Source organism: Oncorhynchus nerka, linkage group LG24 (assembly GCF_034236695.1).
Source record: "Oncorhynchus nerka isolate Pitt River linkage group LG24, Oner_Uvic_2.0, whole genome shotgun sequence".
Classification (NCBI taxonomy): Eukaryota; Metazoa; Chordata; class Actinopteri; order Salmoniformes; family Salmonidae; genus Oncorhynchus; species Oncorhynchus nerka.
This window is the reverse complement of record NC_088419.1, coordinates 70369014-70382183: the sequence shown is the minus strand read 5'-3', so window position 1 is coordinate 70382183 and position 13170 is coordinate 70369014.

Genomic DNA, 13170 nt, shown 5'->3' with positions numbered 1-13170 from the left:
TCAAGCCTACCACTGTTGTGTCGTCCGCAAACTTGATGATTGAGTTGGAGGCGTGCGTGGCCACGCAGTCGTGGGTGAACAGGAAGTACAGGAGAGGGCTCAGAACGCACCCTTGTGGGGCCCCAGTGTTGAGGATCAGCGGGGTGGAGATGTTGTTGCCTACCCTCACCACCTGGGGGCGGCCCGTCAGGAAGTCCAGTACCCAGTTGCACAGGGCGGGGTCGAGACCCAGGGTCTTGAGCTTGATGACAAGCTTGGAGGGTACTATGGTGTTGAATGCCGAGCTGTAGTCGATGAACAGCATTCTCACATAGGTATTCCTCTTGTCCAGATGGGTTAGGGCAGTATGCAGTGTGGTTGAGATTGCATCGTCTGTGGACCTATTTGGGCGGTAAGCAAATTGGAGTGGGTCTAGGGTGTCAGGTAGGGTGGAGTTGATATGGTCCTTGACTAGTCTCTCAAAGCACTTCATGATGACGGAAGTGAGTGCTATGCGGCGGTAGTCGTTTAGCTAATCTGTCAATTATATGCATATTCTATCATCTGGTCCTGAGAAATATGCCGTTTACTTTGGGAACGTTATTTTTCCAAACATAAAAATAGTGCCCCCTAGCTTCAAGAGGTTATTCTCATCTGTATTTTTTGAAACTGCATTGTTGGTTAGGAGCTCGTAAGTAAGCATTTCACTGTAAGGTGAAATACCTGTTGTATTGATTTGGTCAACCAAGTGAAAAATCAGTCGATGTTCCCTTGAGCAAGGCACTTAACCCTAATTGTTCCTCTAAGTTGCTCTGCTTAAATAATATAATGTAAGTGTTCTTCCTCACAAATACACATAAGGATAAATATACAATCTTCAAAGCAGAATAATACATTTAATTTCTTGGAACAAACTAATCCCAGAAGCAACCTCTTCCCAGAACATGTTATGGCAACAAACAAAAAAACCTTGCAGTTCCTAAGAGTTGGAACCGAGCATATCTTTTTTTAAAGGTCCCCTGTGATAAGTAGGCTATTATGCATCATTATCTAAAATTGTCAGGTCTATTTTAAAGAAAACAGCAGAGAACTGTAATTGAAATGTTGCAGATTAGGTGTAACAGGTCCTTATAGTGTATCTGCATTTATATTGCAATACCAAGGAGTACTGAACAACATTAAAGATGACATGCTATTTGTCCCAGTGCTGACCACCCAAACACCAGAGAAATAGTTGCTTGAGTTGTGAGACTGAACGTTTACAATAATTTGATCTGGCAAAAACAAAGAAAAGTTTTTGTTGATGAACTCTTGTTTGTAAAATGTCCATTAGTGAAGTTGCTTGGAAATGGATGCACTGGATGACATCATAATCTTCCCTAATCAGAGGCACTAGAGTCTTTGGTGCTTAGTCAATTCTATTTTAGGGACATTCATATCAGAACCAAAACAAGCCCATGGATTCGTTGTCTCTCTTAGGACAGAGGTTTAAAAATAGCAGGCAGTTTAATTGGATTTAAATTCCTGGGCATGGCCAGACATTGGAGCTGAAATAATGCACTGCATGAAAAGCAGAGTTTCTGGTTGAAATCGGATCTGCTATATTCCCATGAAATTTGAGGTGCACGGTTGTGGGTGGGAATTTTCTATGCCTTCCTGCACACTCCCACACATCCCCAAACACTTGTGTGATATGGGATATGTGAATTTCTGGGATAGTAAATTCCCAATTGTGCATTATAATGTACATTATAATTACAATGTAAGTGTTTTGACCGTGGGAAAATGAGTGGGCTAGCTAAGCTATCTAACTTTGTATGTAAAACAAGATGGTTTTTCAGGTGATTTTTATTTCTGTTATCTTTTTTAAATTGTCTTTACAAAGCATGGATCAAATGAAGTGTATTTAGATGTGCTCATATGAACCAATCAAATTCTAAGTTTACTTTTCATGAAAAGTCTATCTTACTGCTAAAGTTAGCTAGCTCAACGCTAGGTGCTACTAACTAGCGTATGTTGTTGTTAGCTAGTTGTTCATGTTTGTTTTCTCCCATTTAATATACAGGCCTCTTTCATAATTTGCTTGTACAGGTAGCTTCTGTGTAACACTTGGTTTATTACTCTTGTATTACTCCTGGTCTTTGGAATACAAAGCGCATACATGGCCCTATTACTGTATATGTTTCAAGTTATACTGTATATATGAGTCTAGAAGAGTAGAATGAAAACAGACGCTGAATTCCACCCACCTGGTGTAGAGTGGCTGCTATTGCCCCCAAAGTTCCATTATTAATCACTGGTTGCTGTACTTTGTCGTAACACTATATGCCTCTGTATCAGAACTGCATTGACTGTTTTACAGTATCACATGCACAATGTGCATATCTTGTTTGATTATAATGACTTTTGGGTAGGTGTTTGTGGGTGATACATCCAGTGCACAGAGCCAAAGGCAAGGGAAGCCCCTTTCAACCAGGTGGATGGAATTCAACTATTGTTTTCACAATAGTCCAATAATACCAATAATCTCAGTAATTTCACAAGATATCAAACATTTTGGGGGGAACTACCATCAAGGTCAGAGTGATATATGTCAAAGGTTAGAATTCCACTTTCATATCTCTCACTCTGGGGTTGGTGGGGCTTTAAAGTAAAGTTCAGACTTGAATTATATGAATATGCATGACTTGAGACTGATGCATTTGTTTACTGTGTTCTATTGTTTTCTTCATTTTTTGCTTCTAGAGGCACGGCCCAGAGTGCTTGCAGAAGATGAGACATTTGGACTGGAGTTAATGTTGACCTGATGAGTGATGAGGAGTATGGCCTGCAAATGGCAAACCAGTGTGGTTTGTCAAGCCCCTCCCTACTTCCAGAGTGAGGTGCTCTCTGCCCTTTGTCAAGAACTGCAGTGCCGCTTGGAGAGGGACCAGTGCCGCTTGGAGAGGGACCAGTGCCGCTTGGAGAGGGACCAGTGCCGTGCCGCTTGGAGAGGGACCAGTGCCGCTTGGAGAGGGACCAGTGCCGCTTGGAGAGGGACCAGTGCCGCTTGGAGAGGGACCAGTGCCGCTTGGAGAGGGACCAGTGCCGCTTGGAGAGGGACCAGTGCCACTTGGAGAGGGACCGGAGCTACTTGGAGAGGGACCGGAGCTACTTGGAGAGGGGCCGGAGCTACTTGGAGAGGGACCAGAGCTACTTGGAGAGGGACCAGAGCTACTTGGAGAGGGACCAGAGCTACTTGGAGAGCCACATGGATCATGGCAGGGGAGTATTCATCAAAAGAACCTAGATCCCATGGACCCCTCTATAGCACCCCAGTAACCCCAATGGAGGCTCACCTTGGGCCAAGCTGGATGACGTCTGTCATTACTGTGCTTGGTTATTTTTTAAACACTTTTGTTTGTCTTAGAATTTTGAATAGACTTGTTCATATTTACTTCAGTACTGGCAGGAGTCATCCAGCTTGGCCCAGATTGAGCCTCCATGGGGGTTACTTCAGTTTCAGGCTCTGCTTAGTCTATTACCCGCCTTCCCCTGCTCTACTGAAATTAATTATCATCCTCCAAGAAGTGATTAAGTGGATTTGTGTGTTTTATTCAAGGAACTAAGAGATACTTAGTGATAGTATAGTTTACAGTATGGGAGAGACGTGGGCGGACATGAACAGAGATGTCAAACGTGCACTGGAATTTCAAGATGTCCTGGTACGTGGGTGAATGTGTGTGGTCGTTTCAGGGGATTTACTGAACCGTTTCCGGAGATATACATGCCAGTGCATGTCCACGCACAAAAGTGGTCTGTTATCAGATGGGGAGAAGTCTGTCCATAATAAAGCGCTGCTCTGCATTCTTAACAACACTATCAACAAGGCAGGTCTTACAGGCCCTGGTTTTGTCGCACCTGGACTACTGGTCAGGTGCCACAAAGAGGGACTTGGGAAATTTGCAGTTGGCTCAAAACAGGGCAGCACGGCTATCCCTTAAAAGTACACAGAGAGCTAACATTAATGACATGCATGTCAGTCTCTAATGGCTCAAAGTGGAAGAGAGATTGATGTGTTTTTGTAAGAGGTGTTGACAAAATGAAGGTACTGAGCTGTCTGTTTAAAAATACTAGCACACAGCTCGGACACCCATGCATACCCCACAAGGCATGCCACCAGAGGTCTCTTCACAGTCCCCAAGTCCAGAACAGACTACGGGTGGTGCACTACATAGAGCCATGACTACATGGAACTTTATTCCACATCAGGTAACTGATGCAAGCAGTAGGATCAGATTTTAAAAGCAGGTAAAAATACACCTTATGGAACAGCGGGGACTGTGAAGTAACACAAACATAGGCACAGACGGGTCTCCCGGGTGGCGCAGTGGTTTAAGGCACTGCATCGCAATGCTAGCTGTGCCACCAGATAATCTGGGTTCGAGCCCAGGCTCTATCGCAGCCGGCCGCGACCGGGAGGCCCATGGGGCGGCGCACAATTGGCCTGCAAATTTCCAGAAAATGTATTTTTTCAGAATTGTGCACTGGAGTGTTCAACCCTTAAATGTGCCTTTTCATGCTTATCATCTGGAACAAATTCCACCACCTTAAAAGTTATCCTCAGCTCTCCCTGTACTCTCCAACCTGACAAAGGTTGAAGGGGGTGGCTGAATCACTGCAAACAGAGTTTGTCACTCTATCTGACGTTAGACAATTACATGCACATCTTTTTGGTGCAGCTTTATTCATCACTGATAATTCAAGGCAAATATGGTCCATTCACTCAAGGGATGTTTCTTTTTTTAGGTTTGATTGCCCCCCAATGGCCATTTGCTGTCATCACTACTGCAACCTGAGAAAGCTGTTCAGCGCTTTCCATCTTTTAACTTTCACTCTGAGTCCTGTTAACACGGTTGTATTCTAAGAACAGGATCTGTGTGCCTTTCAGAGTCCTTCTAGACCAGCAATCCCAGTTTGTAATTGTGACCCTCCATGAGCAGGTTATAGGTCTGGAGCTAAACCATGCTGTATAGTCAGATATAGTCTGCTGTGGCTGGATGAGTGTGTCTCTTCTAGTGCTGAGGGGTTAGTGCTTCTATGTTCGGTTTGATTATTAAATAATAATCACAGTTCAGATTTTTACATGAAATGCACTTTGCATTATGTGAGTTGAATGCTGTAACAACACATAATACAGCAATTAATACAAGTCCCATGATGGTAGTGACTGGCTATTACTGCTTATCACTTATTAACTATAATTTATTAACTTTACTTTAATGTAAAAAAATAATCTATGCTTGTCTGACAAAATCACAATTTTAGTAGTTCTTCAAAGAAAATAAGGCATAATTTTATGACTGATGATCCCTCTCGATCATGTCAACTGACATCTACTCCTGAGGTGCTGGCCTGTTACACCCTCTACAGCCACTGTGATTATTATTATTATTAGACCCTGCTGGGCATCTATGAACGTTAGAACATCTTGGCCATGTACTGTTATAATCTCAACCCGGCCCAGCCAGAAGAGAACTGGCCACCCCTCAGAGCCTGGTTCCTCTCTAGGTTTCTTCCCAGGTTCCGGCCTTTCTATGGAGTTTTTCCTAGCCACCGTGCTTCTACGGCTGCATTGCTTGCTGTTTGGGGTTTTAGGCTGGGTTTCTGTACAGCACTATGACATCGGCTGATGTAAAAAGGGCTTTATAAATACATTTGACTGATTGGTTGATGTGTCTTCTGTCTCTTCTCTCTTCTGCCCCACACAGACTGGACAAGTAGGCACACAGTGGATTATGTTCATTGTAGTTAATTACGAGGTTTTCTACACTAAACTATGTAAAATATTGGCCTATTGGAAACTACAACTCTCTACTACATCGCACAGTTCGGTCTTGATTGGATTTATCTCCAGAGAAACTGTACTGAGCTCACAAAAAAATGAAATTCAAATTATTGAACTGATGTCGGTCAATTAGTTGTTTAAAACACGGAAAAATACCTAAAATTTCTTTAGTCACTCAGCACTGGTCTGTGAAATCCTAAACATACACTGTGAAAACGGCTCAACAGGCTTTGGCTGAGACATTTCCATCTTTCATTGGCAGAAAATAAATGTAGTCTTAGAGGCAGATCAACAGAATATAGGAAGCAATTAAAAGGGAGACACTAGTATTAATACGATCATCTATAATTGTGACGGTGTTTGCCAGGTATGTGCAGGGAGACGAACAAGGACTCCACTGTACTATTCAGAAAGTGAATGATTCAAATGGGGAGAAACCTTAGATGGATTCATTTATTTCTGAGGATTGTAATGGTTCAGCAATTGCTATGAAAGGAGGGCATGTGGGTTGCTATGGCAACATCAGACGCAGAGGGCAAAGATGTCGATGAAGGAAAAATTAGGTTTAGCATTATATGATCACAAAGTGGACCCTTTATAGATCATACCAATTATGTTTATGTACAGTTGAAGTGGGAAGTTTACTTTGAAGTCATTAAAACTAGTTTTTCAACCACTCCACAAATTTCTTGTTAGCAAACTAGAGTTTTGGCAAGTCAGTTAGGACATCAACTTTGTGCATGACACAAGTAATTTTTTCAGCAATTGTTTACAGACAGATTATAATTCACTGTATCACAATTCCAGTGAGTCAGAAGTTTACATACACTAAGTTGACTGTACCTTTAAACAGCAGAACATTCCAGAAAATGATGTCATGGCTTGACTGTGCCTTTAAAAACAGAAGATTCCAGAAAATGATGTCATGGCTTTAGAATCTTCTGATAGGCTAATTGACATTATTTGAGTCAACTAGAGGTGTATCTGTGGCTGTATTGCAAGGCCTACCTTCAAACTGACATCATGGGAAAATCAAAAGAAATCAGCCAAGACCTCAGCAAAACAATTGTAGACCTCCACAAGTCTGGTTCATCCTTGGGAGCATTTTCCAAACTTCTGAAGGTACTACGTTCATCTGTACAAACAATAGTACGCAAGTATAAACACCATGGGACCACATAGCCATCATACCGCTCAGGAAGGAGATGTATTCTGTCTCCTAGAAATGAACGTACTGTGGTGCAAAAAGTGCAAATCAATCCCAGAACAACAGCAAAGGACCTTGTGAAGATGCTGGAGGAAAAGGGTGCAAAAGTATCTATATCCACAGTAAAACAAGTCCTATATCAACATAACCTGAAAGGCCACTCAGCAACGAAGAAGTCACTACTCCAAAACCACCATAAAAAAGCCAGACTATGGTTTGCAACTGCACATGGGGACAAAGTTTGTACTTTTTGGAGAAATGTCCTCTTGTCTGATGAAACAAAAATAGAACTGTTTGGCCATAATGACCATCTTTATCTTTGGAGGAAAAAGGGGGACGCTTGCAAGCTGAAGGACACCATCCCAACCGTGAAGCATGGGGGTGGCAGCATCATGTTGTGGGGGTGCTTTGCTGCAGGAGGGACTGGTGCACTTCACAAAATCGATTGCATCATGAGGTGGGAAAATTATGTGGATATATTGAAGCAACATCTCAAGACATCAGTCAGGAAGTTAAAGCTTGGTCGCAAATGGGTCTTCCAAATGGATAATGACCCCAAGCATACTTCCAAAGTTGTGGCAAAATGGCTTAAGGACGACAAAGTCAAGGTATTGGAGTGGCCATCACAAAGCCCTGACCTCAATCCTATAGAAAATGTGTGGGCAGAACTGAAAAAGCGTGTGTGAGCAAGGATGCCTACAAACCTGACTCAGTTACACCAGCTCTGTCAGGAGGAATGGGCCAAAATTCACCCAACTTATTGTGGGAAGCTTGTGGAAGTCTACCCAACATGTTTGACCCAAGTTAAACATTTAAAGGCAATGCTACCAAATACTAACTGAGTGTATGTAAACTTCTGACACACTGGGAATGTGATGAGAGAAATGAAAGCTGAAATGAATAATTCTCTCTACTATGATTCTGACATTTCACATTCTTGAAATAAAGTGGTGATCCTAACTGACCTAAGACAGGGAATTTTTACTAGGATTAAATGTCAGGAATTGTGAAATGCTGAGTTTAAATGTATTTGGCTAAGGTGTATGTAATCTTCTGACTTCAACTGTATACTCTAAGTCAGTGGTTCCCAACCAGTGGTACTAGGACCCTGGGAGAACTTGGCCTATCCACAGGGAGTACTTGAGAAGACTCAAGAGATCATAGGCCTACTGGTAAAATGCGCATGACGAGGTACTTCAGGGGCAAAGTTCAGTTGATGGTACAGTAAGCTGAATATTGTTGGGAACCACTGCTTTAAGTGATATAGTGCATTGAGTCATGTGAATGTGAAGTTACATGGACACAACACGTGTTAGACTTTGTGCACTTTAAGTGGTCTGGAACAGGCAGCTGCAGACACACTGTGCTGAAGACTGAATGGGAGGAATAACATTCATGGAGAAATGGTTATTAAGAATCATGAGTCATGCATTCTCACAAAGGAAAGCAGAGGTATGAACACTGTGGGAGTGGAAAATGTGTGACACACACATGCACGCACACTGGCGCATGTCTGGAAACGTGTTCCATATGAGCACACAAGCCTACTGTACAATTCATCTATCTTAGAGGCACACACAAGTACTGTACACACACTGGGAAAGGGCTGCTGCAGCTAAGCATTTCATGATTGCAATGACAAATATACGCTGAGTGTACAAAACATTATGAATACCTGCTCTTTCCATGATATAGACTGACTAGGTGGATCCAGGTGAAAGCTATGATCCCTTATTAATGTGATTTATTAAATCCACTTCAATCAGTGTAGATTAAGGGGGGAGACGGGTTAAAAAAAGGATTTTGAAGCCTTGAGACAATTGATTGTGTATGTGTATGTGTTCCATTTAGAGGGTGAATGGGCAAGAAAACATATTTAAGTGCCTTTGAACGGGGTATGGTAGTAGTTGTCAAGCTCACTGGTTTGTGTCAAGAACTGCAATGCTGCTGGGTTTTTCACGCTCAACAGGGATGCAACTCAATATTAGGCCACGTACACTAAATTTAAAAGCCTTTCCTCAGGAAGGGTGACCTCCCCCCCCAGAGAGACCCTGTCCAGTCGTCACCTCCCCGCCCCTCCAAGTCACCAGGTTAGGTCAGTGCCTCAGTCAAACATAGCCATTGATCACAACCACCGTTGCCGTGAAGTTGGTCTGGGTCAGAGGAAGTCACCGTAGCTTTCCTGCCATCCACACTCCCTCACACTCCCCCCGTTTCATCCCAGCAGAAATATTTATCTTCCTGTCCCTGCTGGGGAAGAGATGTCAGGGCGAGGGGCACATGGCTGGACACAAGTCACAGAGCTCCCCAAACATTGTTGCGTTGGCCGAAGTGCCCCAGTGAGAGAGAGGGGAATAAAGCAGAGTACATCAAACACAACGCCCCTTTCCCTGCTCAACCATTAACAAGTTCAAGTGTGAAGTCCACTGTTACTTTAGGCATTATGCTACATCAGGCAATGTTCTCTCACAACACATGGATGTATGAGTCAAATAAACATATATAACAAATGTCAGCTCTCTAAACTGCACCAGTTTGACTTGGAGTATGTAATAGTGTACCATAACTTCAAAATATAGTTCATGGCTTTATTTATGACTGCAATCTAGGTCCAGACATTCACTGATGGGGTCTGTCGGGCTAGCCACTAACCTCTCTTCACTGACATAAAACAGAAGTAGACAGCTTTATGGCTCTTGAGTGGATGGAGTGTGTGGTGGCAGTGCTGGGGGCAGTGCTAATATCAGTGTACAGTAGTATAATGACCCCCCCCACCCCCCACCCCATGAAGTCCTGTCCAGACTCTGGAATGAGTTCAGCAAATAGAGGAGGGAGGGGCTGAACAGTACAATCTCAGTTCCCCAGGGGACTTCTGCTCAGGTACACACAGGGGAAAGATGTATCATACCGCACTGTGTGCAGTTTTACAGAATGTGTGGTAGGCAATTGTAATGTTTGTGTATGTTGGTTTGTGTTTAGGAGAAAGAGGGAAAAAAGACAAACAACAAACATAATGGAAGTTTGTTCTCTATAGAAGTTGGCTTTTTGCTGTACTATACATCGCAGGGTAACTCGGGTAGTGAAAAGTCCTTACTACATTGGGCTACATCAGGGTCACACAGAGTGTTTCTTGGTAGTCTTAAACAAATCTACTTTGAAACAAAAGTATACACATGGTTAAGGGATTAAAAACAGAAGCTACCTGTACCATGTCACATATTAGAGTTGACATGTAGTTGTATCCCAATATTACACTTTATATACATCTTATTTTAGGGCGCTGACTGAAATATAACAAAACCGTTTGACATAGAAACAGGATTTTCAGCTGTTTTTAAAAACAATGTTTATTAATTTGGAAATGACATTCCACCCATGAGGCCACTAGAGGGCGATTTGGTCAGTTGATGGCAGAAAATGGTTATAATAGTGCTGAAATAATCTACACCAATTCTCATGAGTAGCTACACCAATTCTCAAGAGTAGCTACACCAATTCAGAAGTATTTAGGAATATTTTCATAGAAATATTAAGAAGTGAAAGGGATGATGATGAAGGATCAAAGAGAAGAGTGTAGGGAGTTAACTTTATTTAGAATAAGGGTTACATGGAGAAAATCGAACCTCTCTGAAATGAAAATGGATGCCCCCCCTTCAGCAAAATATCTTACTGAAATCTGGAGAAAAAAAGTGACCCTCCCCTAAACCCAAAATAGTAAATCAAACAAAACGGATAGAAAATAACATGTCTTCTGTTTCCCCTCACTTCATGGACAGAGGTTGGGGGCCAGAAAGGGAGTGAGTTCGCAGACCACCAAGGACACGAGTAGGGGTGAAACGATCTCCTTTATAGTAAAAGCATTGCATGTCATTTTACACATTAGCAGAATATTTTTTATACCATACAAATGACGGAATTACAGGCTAAGAATGGACAGAGAGATAGACGTACAGTATGTGTTCATTTTATCAGTGTATCTTGTTTGCAACGGAGCTGTCGCTGTTTGCAAATAATACAATCTGAGACATCATTAGGAATCTGAGCATGGTACTTTCAGAAATTAGGCCTACCTTTCCACCCCAGACAGATTAGACCTAACAACGAAGAAAAGATGTGAGCTTTAACTACCTACTACTCTTCGTCTGTGGCTTAACGAGAGGTCCCGGGTGTTTCCCTAGAAGCTCGGTGTTTAAACATCTTCTATTGTACATAAACTGAATGTCTCCTCGGCTATAGGTTGTAGCTCGGTTTCTGAATGTGGAAGAAAGGAACAAATTATATTCCCATTTGCATCAGAGTCACGTCTTTCCCAGGTATTATACGGCTTGTTTAGAGCATAAAGCACCATGGACCAAAGTGCTGTTATAGATCACTTTCTATAATAGTATTTTCTTAAGCTAACAAGATAGGCATATGTCATACCCTCTCATGCCCCCTTAATTTGAGTCTTGGTTTTAAATTAACCGCCCTTCACTGACATGGAGGTAGACTATTTAAAAAGTGCATGGTGGGTGGAGGAATTGACCAACAAATCTATAGATATATCCTGTGTTGCAACACAACACAGCAATATAACAGCCTATAGCCTAATTTCATCTGTCAAAAAGGTAGACCTTTCTTAAATATGAAAAAATAGTTTACAACAGAAAAATAAAAATAGTTTACAACAGCTTCTTGTTGTTAGTAACGTCTAATTACAATGAAGAAGGTTGAAATAATTTACGCCGACTCAAATTTTCCTACTTTCAGCACCATGAGCTGTCCATTTCCGACTGATTGTCCAGCAGTTGCTGCTTCAAGTTTCGGCACTAAAATGTAAGTTACTTGAATCTGGTTTATTGTGATGTCAGTAACTCTGATAAATACATAATTGTCGCGATCTCATTCTGAAACTGCAGAATATAGGCTATAGGATAGTCCGCACGCATTGTTTGGAGTAGGCTTAATAGAACATTCTTTTCGGAAGAAGCCTTTCACTCTCCTACTGAACTGCCACGGTAGGCCTACACAGCACAACCACTGGTTAGGCAGCACACACAAAAAGTAAAGAGCAGAGAAGAGCAGGCAGGGGCTCACTCAGGGTTGGAATATCCATTCCATTGTGCAATGAGCCTAGTTGTATTTACACCATCCCATCAGCTGTCTTAGAAATATAACGTTGCTCTGTTCTTCTCCTAGCATGCACTTGGTCGTCTATAGCCTATAGGCTATGGATCCTTTGTTTGAGACCACACTAAATAGACTATAGGCTATGGATCCTTTGTTTGAGACCACACTAAATAGCCTATAGGCTATGGATCCTTTGTTTGAGACCACACTAAATAGCCTATAGGCTATGGATCCTTTGTTTGAGACCACACTAAATAGCCTATAGGCTATGGATCATTTGATTGAGACCACACTAAATAGCCTATAGGCTATGGATCATTTGATTGAGACCACATGAAATAGCCTATAAGCTATGGATCATTTGATTGAGACCACACTAAATAGCCTATAGGCTATGGATCCTTTGTTTGAGACCACACTAAATAGCCTATAGGCTATGGATCCTTTGTTTGAGACCACACTAAATAGCCTATAGGCTATGGATCATTTGATTGAGACCACACTAAATAGCCTATAGGCAGCATTGGGCGCACATTGATATATAGCCTAATAAGCAACTGATTATAAAACACTGAGAAATATAGAAATGTCATCAATAACAAATAACATGACCCTCCCTTGGACTAAATTTGAAAAAAAAACCGAAACTCTTTCCTCGACTGAAATGGAAAAATCATGACCCTCCCACATTTGTCTTCAGGTAACCATTCTGTAAATGTAGATCCCTCCCTTGCAGCAGACAGATGTCTGGCTCAGGGAGATGCAGTGGTTCAAATGTTCACTCTTCTCGTCATGGAGATTCAAAATGTGAATGTCTTAGAAGTAGAACTCACAAAACACACAGTAATCCTAGAACAGTAATCACAAAACACACAGTAATCCTAGAACAGTCATCACAAAACACATAGTAATCCTAGAACAGTCATCACAAAACACATAGTAATCCTAGAACAGTCATCACAAAACACACAGTAATCCTAGAACAGTCATCACAAAACACACAGTAATCCTAGAACAGTCATCACAAAACACACAGTAATCCTAGAAC